Source organism: Carcharhinus amblyrhynchos, unplaced genomic scaffold (assembly GCF_965287045.1).
Source record: "Carcharhinus amblyrhynchos unplaced genomic scaffold, sCarAmb.v2.hapA scaffold_48, whole genome shotgun sequence".
NCBI classification, from domain to species: Eukaryota; Metazoa; Chordata; class Chondrichthyes; order Carcharhiniformes; family Carcharhinidae; genus Carcharhinus; species Carcharhinus amblyrhynchos.
Window position 1 is genome coordinate 2,717,483 of NW_027649789.1, and position 21,186 is coordinate 2,738,668.

At 45.3% G+C, this 21,186-nt stretch overlaps 1 protein-coding gene across 2 annotated transcripts in view; it reads left to right on the plus strand.

Annotated features, from left to right (window-relative positions):
• Nucleotides 1-483: 483 nt before the first annotated feature.
• The window catches only part of LOC145337395 (NACHT, LRR and PYD domains-containing protein 3-like), an 87,651-nt gene continuing 66,948 nt past the window's right edge, over nt 484-21,186 (plus strand). For both annotated transcript variants that reach the window (XM_080182173.1, XM_080182172.1), the window contains exons 1-3: nt 484-577; nt 8,084-8,241; nt 14,391-14,555. The gene's annotated coding sequence lies outside the window, so the exon portion shown is untranslated. The remainder of the gene's footprint in view (nt 578-8,083; nt 8,242-14,390; nt 14,556-21,186) is intronic.

A 21,186-nucleotide genomic window follows, 5' to 3' on the forward strand; every position in this document is an offset into this window, starting at 1 on the left:
GGACACAGTAAGATGTCTCACAACACCAGGTTACAGCCCAACAGGTTTATTTGGCAGCACGAGCTTTCGGAGTGTGGCTCCTTCTTCAGGTGAGCGGGAGATGTGTTCACACATATATAGGCACAGACTCCATTTCCAGGATAATGGTTGGAATGTGGGTCTTTCCAAGTGTTAAAGGTGCAGACAGTGTGAGTGGAGAGAGGGTTTGAGCAGCAGCTTACAGAGGCTGTGCTGTTATCTCCAGCCAGGACACTGACTCATCACAATCTGCCTGAGTCCACCCAGACCAGCTGTCAATCATTCTGCTGGAGCGGGCTCCTACTGGCTGTGTCCATCTGATGGACAGCGCTAAGACCCAATGAAGAATACAGAAGCATTTGGTCCCGCTCACTCAGTGACGTGGCGAGACGCGGCCGTTAAACGGTTTCCGCGTGGGGCGGGGCGGTCTGACGTCACGTGACCGGACTCTGACCAATCGGCGAGCGGGATGCCCGCGGCCGCCGCCCCACCCCGGGAGGGTGCGCGCAGGCGCAGTGTCGTTTTCTCAGTGCGGGGATTTGCGTGTTTGTGAATAACGGTAAGGAATTAACGGCCGAGAAAAAGTTTCAACATTCAGCTTCAGGATTAAAATGGTGATTTACTGTGTAAATACAGCGTGTCTCTGTATAATATTAACAGAGCCGGGGGGATGGTCAGTTACACTGTGAGGCGGCACGGTGGGGGCTCAGTGGTTGGTGAGCGTATATAGCCTTTTGGCTAAGATCAAGTGTAGTATTGATATGCTGCACTTGGTTGAAGTCATCAGGTTACATTTCAGCTTCATTTGAAGCAATTTTTTAAAGTGGCATCTTGGCCTTTTGGCTAAGATGCAAATAAGATCAAGCCCTGGAGGAGGAGTTACACCTACTCCAATCAGCTGGGATCATGTAGATCAAGCCCAAGACAGGAGGTGAGAGCCCTGTCTTGTCAGCTTGGATCGGGAATGTCCCAACTTGTTGGGACTCTGAATTGGGTTTAATTTGACTTGATTGGATTGGAATAAAGTTTAAAACAATATATATATATACACACACACACGTTGTCCCCGTGTCTGCGGGGGTAGCCTTTCCTCACACTATCCAAACATCAGCGGCATAGGGATACTGGGCAGGATCAGTTACTGCTCAGGGTCAGGGGGAGGGTAAACACTGGGATAGGATCTGTCTGGATGGACTGAATGGCCTCCTCCTGCATTGCAACAATTGGATGATTCTATATTTCATAGAAATATCCCAGTTATTACAATCCAGGCCTTGTAGGAGCAGCAGCGTAAGGACACTGGCCACAATAAAAGCAAATTACTGCGGAGGCTGGAATCTGAAACCAGAACAGAAAATGCTGGAAAATCTGAAAAAGGTGGGAGAATGGCTTAACGGTCGAGCTGAGATGACTCTGTGTCAAAGCTAAAACAGTAAGATGTCTCACAACACCAGGTTACAGTCCAACAGGTTTATTTGGCAGCACGAGCGTTCGGAGTGTGGCTCCTTCTCCTTCAGAATAAACCTGGTGTTGTGAGACTTCTTACTGTGTCCACCCCAGTCCAACGCCGACATCTCCACATCAAAGCTAAAAGACATAGAAAGTGGGAGATGTCTATACTGCAGGGGAAGGGAATGAAAGATCATAGTTACAAAACCAAGAGGAAAGGGCTGCCGATGGCCATCCACAGAGAGAGTAAAGGGTGTGAATGGCCAAACGGCAGAGAAGCTGAAAGCAGAGGATAAGCCGTGACAGATGAAGATGTGGGAGCAGAGCGGGGAGGGAATAGGTAGGGCAGAGTAAAATAAGAAAAGTGATTGGCTGTACTAAATTGCTCCTTAGGTTGGATGATTATGTGGATATGGCCTGGATGGGATTGTGTTCAGTACAGACTTGGTGGACCAAATGGCCTCCTTCTGCACTGTGGTGATTGTATGATTCTATATTTCATAGAAAGATCTCAGTGATTACAAGGTAGGCCTTGTATGTTTAAACACTGTACAGCACCATCTAAATTATTACAATTTAGTGTTTGTATGAGTGAACACAGTAACGGATCTCTCTGTTTCAGCCTGGGCCCTGTATGACCATTTGCAGAATTAACAAAACTAAATTGCTTTTAAGTTGCCGCACATTCTGCAAATATAAGAAAACTGACAGAGCTTGATTGAAAACAAGGTTATGTGCACAATTACAGTGCAACACATGTATTGTCACAACAGCCCCAAATCCCAAACTCTATCTGTAGAGAGAGAGAGAGAACCCACAATGTTTATGCCTCATGGCAATCCCCTCCCCACTCTTGTGCCCGTCTGGGCTTCTACTGTGTAACTTTCACCTCCCTGACTTTGCCGGTCTTAGCTCATTGTCTGTGTGGAGTCTGCACATTCTCCCTGTGTCTGCAGGGCTTTTGTCCCATTCTCCAAAGATGAGCAGGATAGGTGCGTTGGCCATGCTAAGTTGCTCCTCAGTGTCAGGGGGATTAGCAGGGTAAACATGGGGATAGGGTCTAGATGGGATTGTGGTCAGTGCAGGACCAAATAGCCTCCTTCAGCACTGCTGGAATTGTATGATTCTATGTTTCATAGAAAGATCCCCGTTATTACAATCCAGACCTTGTGTGTGTAAACACTGTGCTACACCATCTAAGCGACTACAATCAAGCGCTTGTTTGAGTGAACACAGCACCAGATCTCTCTCCATTATTTGAGTCTGGGCCCTGTGTGAGTATTTAACAAGTTGATGCATAACAGGATGGTACATCACGGTAAAGCTCATGGAATTGGAGGAAGTGTGTTAGCACGGATTGAAAACTGTCAGACAGAAATCAGAGTTAGAATAAATGTCTCCTTTTCAGACAGGAAAGGTATAACTAGTGCAGCACCGAAGGGATCAGTTCTTGGCTGATAATTGTTTTGTGACCTGGCAGAAGGAACAGAAGGTTTCCAAATTTGCCGATGATACCAAGTTTATTGGAAGAGTCTGTTGTGATGAGGATATTGTGATGCTGCAAAGGGATACAGATAGACTGGGTGACTAGGTGAAAACTTGGCAAGGGGAATTTAATGTGGACAGGTGTGAGGTCATGTACTTCAAATAGGTGGAATCAAAAGGCAGATTGTTCTGTAAAAGGAGACAGACTGCAGGTGAGTTCAGTACAGGGAGATCCAGGTGTTTCATTGCATGGATCACTAGAAGTTAGCTGGCATGTCTAACAAGGGGCAACACCGTTTTGTTTTGATTTTGATTTATTATTGTCCCATTTATTAGCATACAGTGAAAAGTATTGTTTCTTGTGCACTATACAGACAAAGCATACTGTTTATAGAGAAGGAAATGAAAGAGTACAGAATGTTGTGTTACAGGCACAGCTTGGGTGCAGAGAAAGATCAATTTAATACAGTGTAGGTTCATTCAAAAGTCTGATGACAGCAGGGAAGAAGCTGTTCTTGTGTTGGTTGGTACACGGCCTCAGTCTTTTATATCTTTTTCCCGAGGGAAGAAGGTGGAAGAGAGAATGTCTGGGGTTCAGTGGTGTCCTTGAATTATGCTGGTTGCTTTGCCGAGGCACAGGGAGTGTAGGCAGAGTCAATGGATAGGAGGCTGGTTTGTGTGATGGATTTGACTATATCCACAACCTTTTGAAGTTTCTTGTGGTCTTAGGCAGAGCAGGATTCAAACCAAGCTTTGATACAACCTGAAAGAATGCTTTCTGTGATGCAGTTGTAAAAGTTGGCAAGAGTCATGCCAAATTTCCTTTGTCTTCTGATGAGGCGTTGGTTTCTTAACAATAGTGTCAACAGAAGGGAACCAGGACAAATGGTCTTTCCAGAATGAAAGTGGAAATGAATTTCCACTTTCATTCTGGCTAAGATGGAGCCAGTGAGGTCAGGCAGTGTGTCACCCGGGGAGGATGGAGTCAGTGAGATCAGACAGTGTGTAACGTGGGGAGGATGGGGTCAGGGAGATCAGACAGTGTGTAACCCGGGGAGGGTGGAGCCAGTGAGATTAGATAGTTTGTGAACTTCATTAATGTGTCTGAGAATACAGTAATTGAAAACATTTCTAACACTCCTGTTGAATCTTCTTTTGATGTCTGGTAGGGTGGACTGATCTAGGTCCAGGCAATGGGAGTTTGAGTGGGTTGTCCAGTCACCCATCTACTGCAACTATAAGAACACAACATAAGAACATGAGAACTAGGATCAGGAATAGGCCATGTGGCCCCTTGAGCCTGCTCTGCCACTCAGTAAGATCATGGCTGATCTTTTCGTGGTCTCAGCTGAATTTACTCATCCGCTCACCATAGCCCTTAATTCCTTTTATTCCAAAATTTATCTATCCCTGCCTTAAAAATATTCAATTAGGTAGCCTCAACTGCTTCACCAGGCAGGGCATTCTACAGATTCACAATACTTTGTGTGAAGGAGTTTCTCCTCAACTCAGTCCTAAATCTGCTCCCTTTATTTTTTGGGCCATGCCCCCTAGTTCTAGTTTCATCTGCCAGTGGAACCAACTTCCTTGCTCTTGTCTATTCTCTTCATAATCTTTTATGTTTCCGTAAGATCATTCTTCAGAATTCCAATGAGTACAGCCCCAGTCTACTCAGTCTATCCTCATAAGCCAACCCTCTCAACTCTGGAATCAACCTAGTGAATCTCCTCTGCACCTGGTCAATATGTCCTTTCTCGAGGAAGGGGACCAAAACTGTACACAGTGTTCTAGGTGTGGCCTCACCAGCACCGTATACAGCTGCAATGTCATCTCATTGTTTTTAAACATTATTCCTTCAGCAAAGAAAGACAAAATTCCATTTGCCTAAATTACCTGCTGCACGTGAAAACAAATTACTTGTGATTCTTGCATAAGAACACCCAGGTCTCTGCACAGCAGCATGTTGCAATCTTTTACCATTTAAATAATAGTCCATTTTGAGTTTATTCCTATCCAAATGGATGACCTCCCATTTACCAACACTGTACTCCATCTGCCAGACCCTCACCCACTCACTCAGACTATCTATATGCCTTTGCAGACTTTCAGCACTCTCTGCTCACTTTGTTCTGCCACTCATCATAGTGTCACCTACGAGTTTTGATATCCTACACGGTCCCAACTCCAAATGTAAATTGTAAACAATTGCAGTCCCAGCACTGATCTCTGAGGCACACCACTAGTCACTGATCACCAATCAGAAAAACACCCATTTACCCACGCTCTTTGTTAGTTAACCAATCCTCTGTCAATTATATTACCCGTAACACTGCACACCTTTATGCCTTTGGTGCGGTACCTTGTCAGATTTCTTCTGGAAATCCAGATAAACCACATACACTGGTTCTCCATTGCCCACTGAGCACGTAATGTTCTCAAAGAATACCACCAAATTAGTCAAATGTGACCTGCCTTTCATGAACCCATACTGCGTTTTTCCCAATGGGACAATTTCTATCCAGGTGTCTTGCTATTTCTTCCTTGATAGATTCAAGCATTTTCCCTACCATATAATGCACTTGCTATTTTCCCCACCATCTGTTTTAGTACCCTGGGATGCATTCCATCAGGGCCAGGAGACTTGTCTGCCTTTAACCCATTAGCTTGCCCAACATACCTCTCTTATAATAATGGTAGTTTCTAAGTCTTCACCTGCCAGAGCTGCCTTGTCATCAGTGATCTGACAGCTATGTTCCCAGCCAGGTGTCCCTAGAATGGGAAAATGTGCCATCTCCCTGAAACATAAAAGTTTTCATTACCTGGTGGGGACAGTGGGCACCTGAGTGTGTTTGAACTCATTTCATCATACTTTGCTCTGTTTAAGTTTTCTCTGAGATTCTGTTCATTTTTAAGAAGCCACATTTTAAGTTACCCCTTTGTTGTTCACGTCTATTTTGTTAAGATGCATCTTGCAAGATGCAGAATTTCACTGGCATTTCAATCTGAGCTTTTCCCTCACATGCTCGTGCTCCACAGTCTAACTCACCTTGCAGAAATGTCCCTCTCGTTTTAGCAAAGAGCAGAAGGTTTTCCTGTGTCAGCAGCTGCTACGCCCCTGGGAGGGAGAATAGGGAGAAGGAAAAGGTGGGAGAAGAAGGGAAAGGGAGTGAGAGGTGGAGGTGGGAACCAGTTGTGGTTTTGAGTGGTGAGAAAAACAAATTGTGCAAAATTATGCTTGTGAAATTTGTAACAATTTTCAGCAAACTGAGCAGTGGATGTTTGGTGAATTATCAACCTGGTAGATTGTTCACCCGATACTGAACACAATAACCTCATTGAATGAAAATGAACGTTCACTTACTCCTGTTCCTGTAAGTTTGTAAATACCTGGTGTGGTTCCTTGATGCGGTGAGGTTCGTCAATTAACTCCTGCTGATGTTGGAACAGGGTCTGATCAATGAGAGGTAATTTTGTCCCACACAATTGGTCAGAGCAGTGGAGATTAGGAAAAGTGAATGGGGAAGATTGAAGAGATAGGGAGGGAGTCAGTCACAAGGTGTTTGGAAGGAAAAGAGGGAGGAACTCCTTGGTGCCATGGACACCAATGGATCTTTGCACAAGGTGAGGCTTTATCAATTTCTGTTTAAAACTTACCTCTTTGAACTGTTCTCTGTCTATCTCTCTCTATGCTGGAAGTGTTACTTGTTTCTTTCCCCTTTTTGTTTACTTTTTTTTCTGTTTTTGTCTCTCATTTTCTTGATTTTCTTTTGTGCCAATCAGTGACCATAATGAGATTGAGCTTCCTCGCTGTTTAAGGGAGAGTGATTGACACTTAGATCCATCAATCAGAGAAGGGGAAGCATCGATGTCCCGGTCTTGGTGTTAACAGATGTGCACAGACCATCATGACCAGCACTAGGCATGTGCATGACCATAGTGTGGCTCCAGTCTCTGCGTGCATCAGCCTGCCGCCTGAGTGCAAGAGGAAACAGTTAGAAAATAGACACAGGAAAAAAAAACAAAGAAAATTATAGCAAAGACATAGGCCCTTTGGCCCTCCAAACCTGCACTGACCGTGCTGCCTGAACTAAAAATAACTTTTCCGTGGACCATATTCCTCTATCCCCATCCTAGTCATGTATTTGTCAAGACGCCCCTTGAAAGTCACTGTTGTATCCGCTTCAACTATCTCCCCTGGCAACGAGTTCCAGGCACCCACCACCTGTGCAAAAAAACTTGTCTCGTATGTTTCTTTTAAACCCTGCCCCTTGCACCGAAAACCTATAGTCCCTAGTAATTGACTCTTTCACCCTGGGGAAAAGCTTTCGATGTAGCATCAACACTGAGTATATCTGGATGATTGTGGTCTGAGTACAGAGAGCATTATAACACTGAGACTATTTGGGTGATTCTATAATCATAGAGACCATTAGTGCAGGAGGAGGCCATTTGGCCCATCGAGTCTGCACTGACCACTATCCCACCCGGGCCCTACCCCACAACCCCATTCATTTATCGTAGCCAGTCCATCTGACACTACGGGGCAATTTAGCATGGCCAATGCAGCTCACCTGTGTACCTTTGGACTGTGGGAGGAAACCGGAGCGCACAGAGTAAACCCACATGGACATGGGGAGAATGTGCAAACTCCACACTGACAGTGACCCAAGCCGTGAATCGAACTCTGCTAACCACCGTGTCACCGTGCAGATTCTGGTCTGAATATGGACAGCATTATTACAGACTATATCAGGGTGATTCGAGTCTGAATAAGCACAGCATTATAACACTTAGTATACCTCCTGTTACACTTTTCAAAACCACGCTGTTTCTGTATATATATCCTCAGCCCGGAGAGCAAATAGCCAATTTCCGCTTTTCACACAAAATGTTAACAGTCTCGGGACAGAAAAATGGGGAAAGTATTAAAACTGTGTAACCCGGGGAGGATGGAGTCAGTGAGATCAGTGTGTAAACTTTGTTAATATGTTGAATGGTAATACTGTAATTGAACCATTTCCAACAGTCCTGCTTCCCCTTCAGCATCTTTTGATGTCCAGTTTGTGGGCTAAATTGTCATTTTGATTGACAATGGCAGTATTTGACTCACTTTCTCTCTTGGCAAAATCAGATCTCCGGGGAAACGCTGGATTAATTGTGAAAATCCACAGTTGCATTTAAGCAGAGATTGTGGCCTGCAAGAGGTGATCCAGCACAGTATTGTGAGAGCTACAGCCAGAGAGAACCCTTCACTTTCAAAGAGCTTCCATATATTTTCTGGAGAGGAAGGTAAGAGGAAGTTCCATTTACTCTGGTCCTGTAGCAAGTACAAAACGATTATAATGTGAGGTGGGAAATGCTGAGTGAGATATGGAGAGTCTGAGCACCAAGCACAATTATCCAGTGTAAGGCTGTGTGATGTATGATGAAGTTGGAGCAGTTTGTGTCTCAGGAAACACCGGGCCTGAATTTCACAAACCCCCTATGGTGTCAGGTTTTGATATGTAAAACATGCAATATTGGAATTGCAATTTCGTTGTTAAACAGAACTGGTTTGACTGTTCTGGGTTAATCTTCCTCTTAACTGAACTGAGGGTGTGAGATGGTGGTTTTGATATTTCCGTTTTCAGTTATTTTTGCTGAGTGATTTCCTCTGTTGCCAGGGTAACAATCTGACCGATCTCAGTACCAGAGGCAGAGCTGTGAACACCAACCAGTGGAGAGAAACCAGCTGGGTGGGGGCCAGGCGAAGGGGATTAGTACGTGTGAGGCAGATTCTGGAGATAGACAGAGGCAATCAGATATGTTAATCAGAAAGGAGAGAGGGGCCAGGGCGAACCGACACTGAGACAGACAGTGGTAAGGGAGAAGAGGAAAAACAGTGAGCTGGAGAGAGACACATTACTGCAGACACGGGGAAATAGAAATGGAGATGTGAAGTGAGGAAGCAGCAATGATAAAAAAAACAGGCAGCTAGTGGTGGGGGCAATTTGTGTATATTAGAGAGGGCATTAGTAGTGTGGTGAGAGATGAGCCTTAGTTCTTGAAGATGGAAGTGTAAAATCAGTTGGGTGACCCTGAGTAACAGCCAGGGACAGAAACCATTGGAGTGAATTATTTGTGCTCCCAATTTCCTTCCAACAAACGCACAGGTGAAGACATCCTATTGGCAAACCAAATAAATCAGCTAAACTGAGGGACAAAATAAAAGCAGAGACCCCTTAAAAAGACGGGAGTCACCCCAAACAAAATAAAGTAAAGTGTAAAGAAAACTTAAAACAACAAATCAAAATGTGATTAAAGGGATTGATAATGGATGCCAGCCCCTGCTCCCTCTCCAGGGACACCCTGCCGTGTATGTAGCTGCAGTAGAGAGACAGAGTCGGGTGGGATTATCCTCTTGGTTGTCCTCTGCCTGGATCTGCTTATGGTAAATCTATCCAGGCCCAGGAGCAGCTTCACAAGGAGGTCCCTCTGCCTCCATCACTCCCACCCCCCTGAACCAGGTGTCTGTAAATCAGGAACGTGGGACTGAAGTGCAAACTGAGCATCAAAGTTATTTGGGGTAACCAAAAGGGAGTGCAGCCTAAGACATTGAATGTAGACATTGAATGAAGGTCACAAGAAGGGCAGGTTTCTTGTGAGCCGGTGAATCAGTACAATTTACTGTTGCATGGTACTGCTGTGTGCACTAGCTTCCACCCCAGGTTCCCAATGTATTGGAAGAGGATCCTTTTGGAGGGGGATCTCCACTGGGAACCTCCACCGCCATACGGTAACAAGGCGTACCTCAATGTAAAGAGCAGGTACTCTGAGACGGGCTCCCATCACACAGTCGCGCCTCCTCACAGAAACCACCAATGAGGAATGTTCACAGAGTGAGGTCCCGGCCCACTCGGTGACATGGTGTAAAGGGGCCGTTAAACTGTTTCTGTGCGCGGTGGGGGGGAGGGTGTCAGCTGTCTGATGTCACGTGACTGGGATTTGAACAATGGGCGGGTCTGAAACCAGCGGCTGTCGCCCCGAGAGCGCGGACTTCACTCTGGGAGGGTGCGCGCAGGCACAGTGCCGTTTGTCAGTGCGGGGATTTGTGAATAACGGTAAGGAATTAACGGCCCAGAAAAAGGTTCAACATTCAGCTTCAGGATTAAAATGGTGATTTACTGTGTAAATACAGCGTGTCTCTGTATAATATTAACAGAGCCGGGGGGATGGTCAGTTACACTGTGAGGCGGCACGGTGGGGGCTCAGTGGTTGGTGCTGCGCTCTCACAGCGTCAGGGAGGCCCCGGCTTCAATTGGCGGCCTTGGGCTCAGTGTCTGTGTGGAGTCTGTACATTGTCCCCGTGTCTGCGGGGGGGAGCCTTTCCTCACACTCTCCAAACATCAGCAGCATAGGGAGACTGGGCAGGATCAGTTACTGCTCAGTGTCAGGGGGATTAGCAGGGTAAACACTGGGATAGGGTCTGGCTGGGATTGTGGTCGGTACAGACTGGATGGACCAAATGGCCTCCTCCTGCATTGCAACAATTGGATGATTCTCTGTTTCATAGAAAGATCCCAGTTATTACAACCCAGGCCTTGTATGTGTGAACACCATCTAAATTGTATGCGTAAAGACAGCAACCTCAGTTATATCAGTCTGGGCCCAGTATGAACATTTGCAGAACAGGAAACTAAATTACTTTTACAGCTGCACGTTCAGCAAATGGAAGGAAACTGACTGAGAGCTTGATTAAATACGAGGATATGTGCACTTTCATTGTGCAACACGTGTATTGTCACAGCAGCCCAAATCCCAAACTCTATCTCTAAAGACAGAGAAAGAGAGACGGACTGACACCCACAATGTCTGTGCCTCATGGAAATCCCCTCCCCATCCTTTTGCCCTTTCTGGGCTTCAATTGTGTAAATTTCTCCTTGCTTTTGTCTGCAGTCTGGACACACCCTGACATGTCTTGTTGCTGTTTGTCGGCTATGGTCCCCAGTAGATGGCCATTCGTTTGTGAGTCCTCCCCCTTTATCATCAGGACCTAGGGTGGAGGGTTTTACATGCAGCAACATCATACAATCACAGGTTGAGTTGGTTCATAGACCAAAAATACATCTGTAACTTTTGCAACCTCGTGGAGTCGATAGACAAATCTGTGAGTTGTCAAAGGCTAACTTCATTTTTAGTTTCCTGATGGGAATTCCACTCCAAGTGCTGATGTTTGGGCACCCGTTATGGAGGAGAATCTCCTCACGTGCCTGCTCCTGGGCTTGGCCAAGCTGGCCATTAATCGGTCCGAGCTGAGTGGGCCGTCCGTCCCGACTGTTTACCCATCTACTGCCAGGTGAAAGGGAGCGTGCGATCTCTGCTGGCAACATAGAGATTTTCCTTACATGGGGGCATTGCAGGAATTGGACTATGTTTTTAACTCCTTTCATCAGTTTTTTTTTAAGTTTACTTTGAGATTCTGTTCATTTTTATGATGCGACATTTTAATTGATGCTTCAACTTGTTGATTTGGTTTATTTGGTTAAGATGTTGACTGTAAGATGTAAAATGTCACTGGCATCTCAATCTCTGAACCTTTCCCTCTGATGCCAACAGTCAGTCACATTGCAGAGTTGCCCCTCGACCATTTTAGCAAAGAGCAGAGGGCTTTCCTGTTGCTGCTCCCCTGGGAAGGGTGAGTGATGGAGGGAGAAGGGACGGGTTTGGGGTTGGGGGGAGAACAAGGGGGAGGTCGAGATGGAGTGAGGAGGTGGAGGGAGAATGAATTGTAGTTTGCAGTGGTTAGACAAAAACATTTGTACAAATTTACAGTTTTTGAAATTTGTAGTAATTTTGAGCAAACTAAGCTGTGGATGTTCAGTGAATTGTCAGTCTGGTAGATTGTGTTCAGTAACAGATGAACAATAATCTCATTGAATGAAAGTACAAACATTCGGGAGTGTTCAGTTAACTCCTGTTCCTGTAAGTTTGTAAATACCTGATGTGATTCCTTGATGGGATGAGGTTCCTCAATTAACTCCTGTTGATGTTGGAACAGAGTCTGATCAATGAAAAGTAATCTTGTCCCACACGTGGATCAAAACGGTGGAGAGTAGGAAAAGTGACTGGGGAAGATTGAAGTGATAGGGAGAGAGTGAGTCACAAGGTGTTTGGAAGAAAGGGAAGAACTCTGTCTCCCTGAACAGTTTTCTTAAGAACATAAGAACATAAGAAATAGGAGCAGGAGTAGGCCATCTAGCCCCTCGAGCCTGCCCCGCCATTCAATAAGATCATGGCTGATCTGTCGTGTCTCAGTTCCACATTCCCGCCCTCTCCCCATAACCCTTAATCCCCTCTCTTATCAAGAACCCATCAACCCGCTTCTTAAAAATATTTAGCGAGGCAGCCTCCACCACTTCAACGGGCAGAGAATTCCAGAGATTCGCCACCCTTTGAGTGAAGAAGTTCCTCCTCAACTCCGTTCTAAACCGCCCCCCCTTTATCTTGAGGCTGTGCCCCCTAGTCCTACTGTCTTTTTTGAGCGGGAAGAGTCTCTCCACCTCTATCCTATCCATCCCATTCATCATCATATACGTCTCAATGAGATCTCCCCTCATTCTTCTGAACTCTTAACGAGTACAAGCCTAGTTTATTCAGCCTCTTTATGGTTTTAATCCTCTCTCCCTCTGTTTCCATGCTCTGTTTCTTTTGCTCTGTTTTTCTCTCCAATATTTCCTGGATTTAATTCAGTGTCCACCAATGAGAATTATTAGATCTGAGCCTCATTGGATAAGGGAGAATGATTGACATCTGGATCCACCAATGAGGAGATGGAAAGCATCGAAGCTCCGGTCTTAGTGACGCAGAATGTCACAGCCGGCAATGTGCATGCACCAGCCTGTTCACTGTGTGTGAGAGAACAGTGTTAGAATAGAAACAGCATCAACACTGAGTATATCTGGGTGATTCTACACTGAATAAACACAGCCTTATAACGCTCTGTAAACCAGGGTGATTCTACACTGAATAAACGCAGCATTATAACACTGGGTATATCTGGGATTGTACACTGAGTAGACACAACATTATAACACAGAGTATATCTGGGTGATTCTAGTCTGAATACAGAACATATCGTTGAATCATCGAATTCCTGCATTGCAGAAGGAGGCCATTCGGCCCATTGAGTCTGCACTGAGCACAATTCCATCTAGGCCCTATTACCCGTAACCCCTCATATTTACCTTGCTAATCTCCCTAACATTAGGGTCAATTTAGGATGGCTAACTAACCTAACCCGCACATCTTTGGACTGTGCGAGGATATCTCCCAGACACGGGGAGAATGTACAAACTCGAAACAGATAGTGACCCAAGGCCGGTAAATTGAACCCAAGTCCCTGGCGCTGAGAGGCAGCAGTGCTACCCATTGTGCCACCATGCCGCCCATAGATCTGGGTAATCAAGCCTGAATACAGAGATAGCATTATAACAGAGTGTATCTGGGTGATTCTAGGCTGAAGAGAGAGAATTAACCAGACGGTCAACACTCTCTCCACTCACATTGCCTGTACCTTTAAGACTTGATTACCTGTAAAGTATTGCATTCCAATCATAATTTTGTAAATTGAGTTTGTGTCTTTATATACCCTGTTTGTGAACAGAACTCCCACTTACCTGACAAAGGAGCAGCGCTCTGAAAGCTATTGGTTTTTGCTACCAAATAAACCTGTTGGACTTTAACCTGGCGTGTCAGACTTTTACTGTGTTTACATCATGACTGCTATCGATATCTCACACGCCAGGGACCCGGGTTCAATTCTGTCCTCGGGTCACTGTCTGTGTGAGGTTTGCACATTCTCTCCGTACCTGTAAAGGAATTAAGGGTTATGGTGAGCAGGTGGGTAAGTGGAGACAAGTCCATGAAAAGATCACCCATGATATTATTGAAGGCGGAGTAGACTTGAAAGGCCAGATGGCCTGCTCCTGCTCCTAGTTCTTATGTCTGTGTGGGTTTCCTCCTACAGTCCAAAGGTGTGCGGGTTAGATTGATTGGTCACGCTAAATTGATTAGCAGAGTGAATATGTGGGATTACCAGAATAGGGTCTGGGCAGGATTGTCAGTGTAGACTCGATGGGCCAAATGAGCCTCTTCTTCACTCTCAGGATTCTGTGAAACCCCAGATTGAAAATTAGGATAGGCTGCTGAGACATTTTGTAACCTTCATTAATGTGTCCAATGAAAATACAGTACTTCAAATATTTCCAACACTCCTATTGAAATTCCCTGTTTGCTTCACTGGATGGACTGTCCCAGGATTGAGGAAATTGTCATTCGAATTGAAACACTTCCAACAGTCTTTCGGGTCTGGTTTATGGGCTGACCTGGGAGCGAGAGAATTGTCGTTCTCGATCACCAGGCACTATTTCTCACTTTTTTTCCTCTCCTGCTTTAATCAGATCTCCGATGAATACTGGATTAGTTGAGAAGATCCACAGCTGGAAGTAAGCAAGGGGTGTGGACTGCGGAACTGTAAGAGGTGAACCAGTACAAGATTGTGAGAGTGCCAACCAGAGAGAGACCTTGAGATTGAAAGAACTTCCATATATCCTCTGGAGAGGAAGGTGAGAGAAAGTTGCATTTATTCTGGTCCTGTAGACAGTACACAAAGATAATCAGGTGAGATCAGAAATGCTGAGTGAGAGAAAAGGAGGTGCTGAGCACTGAGTCCAATTATCTAGGGTAAAGTGTTATTTACTGTCAAGCGGATTAGTTTTTGTCACCTTAAACTTTAATAAAACCACAGTGTTTGGTCTTGTTATATCAGTTGCACCATTTTGAAATCGCAGCTTCAGAGTTAATTTGAAACAAACTGACTGTTTTGGGTTAATCTTTGTCTTAACTGAGAGAGTGTGATGGTGGTCTTGTTATTTCCGTTTTCAGTTATATTTGCTGATGGATTTCCTCTGTTGCCAGGGTAACAATCTGACTGATCTCAGTGTGAGAGGCAGAGGTACGAGCAGATACGTAGAGAGGAATTGGATGGGTGGGGGCCAGGCAAGGGAATCACCATGTGAGAGGCGGGATTTTGGAGATAGACAAAAGCAATCAGATATGCAAGGCAGCAGGAGAGGTAGACCAGGGCAAACAGACAGGAGTGAAGGAGAAAAAGGAAAAGCAGAGAGCTGGAAAGAGAGACTAATGCAGACAGGCAGGGAAGTTCGAAACTGAGATGGCAAGTGACAAAGCAGCAAGGTTAAACATGAGGCAATAATCTTAATTACATAAGAACATAAGAAATAGGAGCAGGAGTAGGCCATCTGGCCCTTCGAGCCTGCCCCGCCATTCAATAAGATCATGGCTGATCTGTCGTGGCTCAGTTCCACTTTCCCGCCCTCTCCCCATAACCCTTAATCCCCTCTCTTATCAAAAACCCATCGACCTGCTTCTTAAAAATATTTAGCGAGGCAGCCTCCACCACTTCCACGGGCAGAGAATTCCATAGATTCACCACCCTTTGAGTGAAGAAGTTCCTCCTCAACTCCGTTCTAAACCGCCCCCCCTTTATCTTGAGGTTGTGCCCCCTAGTCCTACTGTCTTTTTTGAGCGGGAAGAGTCTCTCCACCTCTATCCTATCCATCCCATTCATCATCTTATACGTCTCAATGAGATCTTCCCTCATTCTTCTGAACTCTAACGAGTACAAGCCTAGTTTATTCAGCCTCTCCTCATAGCTCAACCCCCTCAACTCCGGTATCAGCCTAGTAAACCTCCTCTGCACTCCCTCCAAGGCCAAAATATCTTTGCGCAGGTGCAGCGCCCAAAACTGCACACAGTACTCCAGCTGCGGCCTCACCAATGCCCTATACAGCTGCAGCAAGACCTCCCTACTTTTATATTCAATCCCCCTCGCTATGAAGGCCAGCATCCCATTTGCCTTCCTGACCACCTGCTGCACTTGCAAGCTGGGTTTTTGCGACTCATGCACAAGGACCCCAGGTCCCTCTGCACCGTCGCCTGCTGCAGTTTTTCGCCACGTAAGTAATAGTCCTTCCTACCATTCTTCCTACCAAAGTGGACCACCTCACATTTGCCAACATTAAATTCCATTTGCCATTTCCTGGCCCATTCGCCCAGCCTATCTAGATCCTTCTGCAGACTCTCCACACCCTCCGCACAATTTGCCGTTCCCCCAGTCTTGGTGTCATCAGCAAATTTTGACACCCTACACTCGGTTCCCTCCTCCAGATCATCTATATAAATGGTAAAAAGCTGAGGCCCCAGCACCGACCCCTGGGGCACTCCACTAGTCACCATCCGCCAATCCGAATAGCACCCGTTGACCCCCACTCTCTGCCTCCTATTTGACAACCAATCCTCTATCCACGCTAACACCCTACCTCTAACTCCATGTCCCCTTACCTTCTGCAATAACCTCTTATGAGGTACTTTGTCAAACGCCTTCTGAAAATCCAGAAAGACCACATCCACCGGCTCTCCTCTATCCACCACCCTAGACACATCCTCATAGAACTCCAGTAAATTTGTCAGACACGACTTCCCTTTAATGAAACCGTGCTGCGTCTGCTCTATCAAGCAATTGCCTTCAAGATGCCTCGCAATTTCCTCCTTAATGACGGATTCTAACATTTTACCTACCACAGACGTTAAACTAACCGGCCTATAATTCCCCGCCTTTTGCCTGGCACCCTTCTTAAACAACGGCGTAACATTAGCCGTTTTCCAATCTTCCGGCACTTCCCCGGAATCCAGCGACGTCTGGAAAATAACCACCAAGGCATCCACTATAACCTCCGCCATTTCTTTCAGAACCCTCGGATGCATTCCATCCGGTCCTGGGGACTTGTCCACAATCAGCCCCCTCCAATCTGTCGAGCACCGCCTCTCTAGTAACAGTAATGTCATTAAGACCCTCCAGTCCTACCACCTTTCCATCGCTAACACCCGGCAAATTATTCACATCCTCCTCCGTGAAGACAGAAACAAAAAAGTTATTCAATACCTTAGCCATATCCCCATCCCCTACCACTAGGTCCCCTTTCTCATCCTCTAAAGGACCAACGTTCACCCTAGCCAGCCTCTTCCTTTTTATATATTTATAAAAACTCTTGTTATCCTTTTTTATATTAAGCGCTAGCCCAGCTTCACAATTAAAGAGGGCATTAGTCGTGTACACAGTAAAAAGTCTGACAACACCAGGTTTTAGTCCAACCTATTTATTTGATAATATACTCACAAGCTTTCGGGTTAGCCCCTTCGTCAGGTGAATGGAGAGTTCTGGCCTCAGACAGAGCATATAAAGCACAGACAGTTTAGAGATTACTGATTAGAATGCGAATCCTTACACCTAACCTGCTGTTCAAGACCTGAAGTGGCTGATAATGTGAGTGGAAGGAGCACTGATCAGTTTAAAGAGATGTGTATTGTCTCCAGACAGTACAGTAAGTGAGGTTTTGCAAACCCAGGCAAGTCACGGGGGTTACAGATAGTGCGACATGAACCCAAGATCCCTGTTGAGACCGTCCTCATGTGTGCGGAACTTGGCTATCAGTCTCTGTTCAGCGACTCTGCGCTGTCGTGTGTCGTGAAGGCCGCCTTGGAGAATGCTTACCCGAAGGTCAGAGGCTGAATGCCCGTGACCACTGAAGTGTTCGCTAACAGGAAGGGAACAGTCTTGCCTGGTGACACTCCGTGCAGTAGATTGAGTATCCAAACAGGAATGTCTTTCATCCACTCCAAAAGTAGAGTCCACTGGCATTCTTCGCCTCAGCAGTATTTTCTTCTTTTGGTTGGCATAGAAACGTAGAACAGTACAGCACAGTAGAGGCCCTTCAGCCCTCGATGTTATGTCGAAACCCAAGATCAAGCTATGCCGCTCCCTATCATTCTGCCATGTCGGTACAGGAAGACTACATGTGTCTGTGTTTGCATTGTCCTTCCCTGCCAGCCTTGTGCATGATTTTATACTAGTTTGGCGACAGTGTGAGAGCCCAGTGCTGTATTCTCACTGAGGCTATGGCAGGAATGCACTTGGATTCAGTGAAAAGACTCATCAGTGGCTTATGGTCTGTGCATATGTTGAATGAAAGACAATAGAAATACTGATGGAAATGTTTCACAGTGAAATCAATGGCTACACCTTCCCTGTCTAACTGAGACTATACCTTCTCAGCTTCTGTCAGTATATAAGATGTAAAACCAATGTCCCCCATCAGATGAGGGAGTACTACCCCAACACCATAGGATGAGACATTGCATGGTCATGTGAGTTCCTGACTTGTTCAGCGATTGACCAGATTAACTAATTGCAGCAGAGCCTTCACATCCTTGAAAACTTTATTTTATGCTGACCCTGCCACGTTCATTTGGTTTCTTTGTGTAGTAGTATATAGTGGTCCCAACACTGCTGTAAGGTCTGGCAGAAACTTCCCGTAATAGTGAACCAAACCCAAAAATGACCTGAGCTCGGAAACATTCTTGAACTTTTTTTTTCCCAACACCATTAATTCCCGTGTTGTGCTGTAGATGCAGTGCTGTTTCTGACCCTAACACTTGATTCAGGGTTTCTGAGGTGCTCCTCCTCAGTTTTCCCTGTAATTAGATGTCATAAAAATGAACTACCACATGAGGAAAACCTTGTCACAGATTATCCATTGTCCCCAGCACGGTTTGAAAATAGAAACTCCAGGCAATCATGTGTACGCATAGTATCATTTTTAATAACAGGGATATTTGATGCTCCCCACCAGAATCAAACTCCTCCTCCTCCACTTTACCATTCAACCCAGTTCTAGAATTTTACTGAGCCAGCCATGTCCTATAGATAAGGCTCCTTCCCTTTTACCACAAGGACATTTGTTCTTCTTTTGTATTGTATGTAATAGCATATTTCTAATACCTGAAACAATGATATGGGCTCTCTGGTGTACATCTGAAGTTTGATCGCTGACTGAGTAAGGGCCGGCACCTTGTCAGAATCCCAAGTTATCTTGCTGGTCGTTTCACTGATTACAGAGTCAGACGCTCCTGTGTCCACCACAATTTTGGTTTGTTTTCCACCAATCTCCACTATTGCATAGAATGTAGAACGTTACAGTGCAGTACAGGCCCTTCAGCCCTCCATATTGCACCAACCTGTGAAACCAATCTAAAGCCCAATTAACCTACCCTATTCCAATATCATCCATAGATAGTTTTCACATGCCCCTCGCTCACATTAAACATGTTGTAAGAGTGCTCCTAGAGCAAAGAAAAATCAAGCCCTTTGGTCCTCCAAGCCTGTGCTGATTATGATGCGCTAACTGAACTAAAAAGCCCTTCTGCCTTACTCGGTCTGTATCCCTCTATTTATTCCCTATTCATGTACCCATCCAGATGCCCCTTAAGTGTTACGAATGTGCCTGCATCATCCATCTCCTTAGGCAGCATGTTCCAGGCACCAATCATTCTGTGTGGAAAAACTTCCCCTGCACATTTCTCTGAAAATTACCCCCTCTCACATTGAACCCTTTTATTGACACTTGCATATTGGAAAACAGTTTCTAAATATGCACCATTTCTATACATCTCATAATTTTCTAAATCTCTATCAGGTCTCCACTCAGCCTCTGCCTGCCAGTGAAAAGAATTCTCGTTTATTCAACCTCTCACCATAGCCAACACCCTTGAGACCAGGCAACATCCTGGTGAACCTTATTTCTGCTTTCCAAAGCTTCCACATTCTTCTGGTCTTGTGACAACCAGAACTGCGCACCATATTTCAGATGCAGCCAAACCAAGGTTTTATTTGCCAATGCTTGTGCTCAATGCCCTGGGCATATGGCTTAATCACAATGGCCACCTGTGTTGCCACCTTTTAGGGAACTGTGGACCTGCACACCCAGATCCTTCTGTGTCTTCATGTTCCAAAGGGTTCTGCCATTTACAGTACAATTCACACAAACTTGATCCTCTAAAATGCACCACCTCGCATTTGTCCAGATTAATTTTAATTTGCCATTTCTGTGCCCAAGTTTATCTATATCCTGTTATAAGCTCAGCACTATCACCCTCTCCACCAATCTTCATGTCACCTGCAAACTTACTCATCAAGACATCCACGTTTTGCTACAAACAAAATAGGTCCTGTCACTGGCCTCTGCAGAACACTATCACCTACAGATCAACATTGAAGAAAAAATACCCTTGCCCTGCTGCTCTCTGGGACAAATTTTCCCGTTCCGCTCACCATGGGAATCAAAGCCGAGGAGGGGTGGATCATGGAAAGGTCCATTGACCTTGGGTTGGATTTTACAGTCCATATAAACGACATCCACAGCCCTTCCCTCATCAATTATCTTTGTCACTTCTTCGAAAACCTCGATCAATTTGGTGAGACATGACTTTCCCCTTACAAACCGCGCTGCCTGACACAAGCTTGTCAACTGCTTCCAAATGTGCATGTATCCCGTCTTTAAGTATTTTCAGCAAATGTTTCACCACCACAGAGATTAGGCTCACAAATCTTTGACTTCCTGGAATATGCCTTTCTTTCTGAAACAAGGGATCAACAATGGCTATTCTCCGGTCCTCTGGAATCTTGCCTGTGGTTAGAGAGGATGTGAAGATTTTTTTTATTCCCCTATTTCTTTCCTCCCACAGTAAACTGGGGTCAATCCCATCTGGCCCTGGGGACTTGTCTACCTTAGTGCAATTTAGGAGAGCTACCTCTTCCTCCTTTGATATATTGACATTCCTTCGAGTGGCCTCACCATTCTTCATGCACAACTCCTTGATGAATACGGATACAAAGTACTCATTAAGGATCTCACCACCTTCCTTTGGTCCACACAACTTCTCTCCATTGCTCATGAGTGGGCCTATTCTTTCTTGGGCTACCCTCTTGCTCCGAATACAGGCATAAAAGACCTGGGATTCTCCTTCACCCTGTTTGCTGAAAACGTTTTATGGCCCTTTTTAGCTCCCCCCTAATTCGGCCTTAAAGTTCCTTCCTATTTTCTCTATACTCCTCAGGGGCTTTGTCAGTTTTTTAGTTGCTGAGACCTATTGTATGTTTTCTTTTTGACTAAGCTTACAATTTTCCTGGTCATCCATAGTTTGAATTCTGGCATTTCTTTCCTTCATTTTTCCAGTTCAGGCATGCCCTGCATTTCAATCAATTGGCCTTTAAAAGTTTCCCACATGAGAGAGGTGGATTTGTCTTCAAAGAGCTGCTCCCAATCCACATTCCCCTGT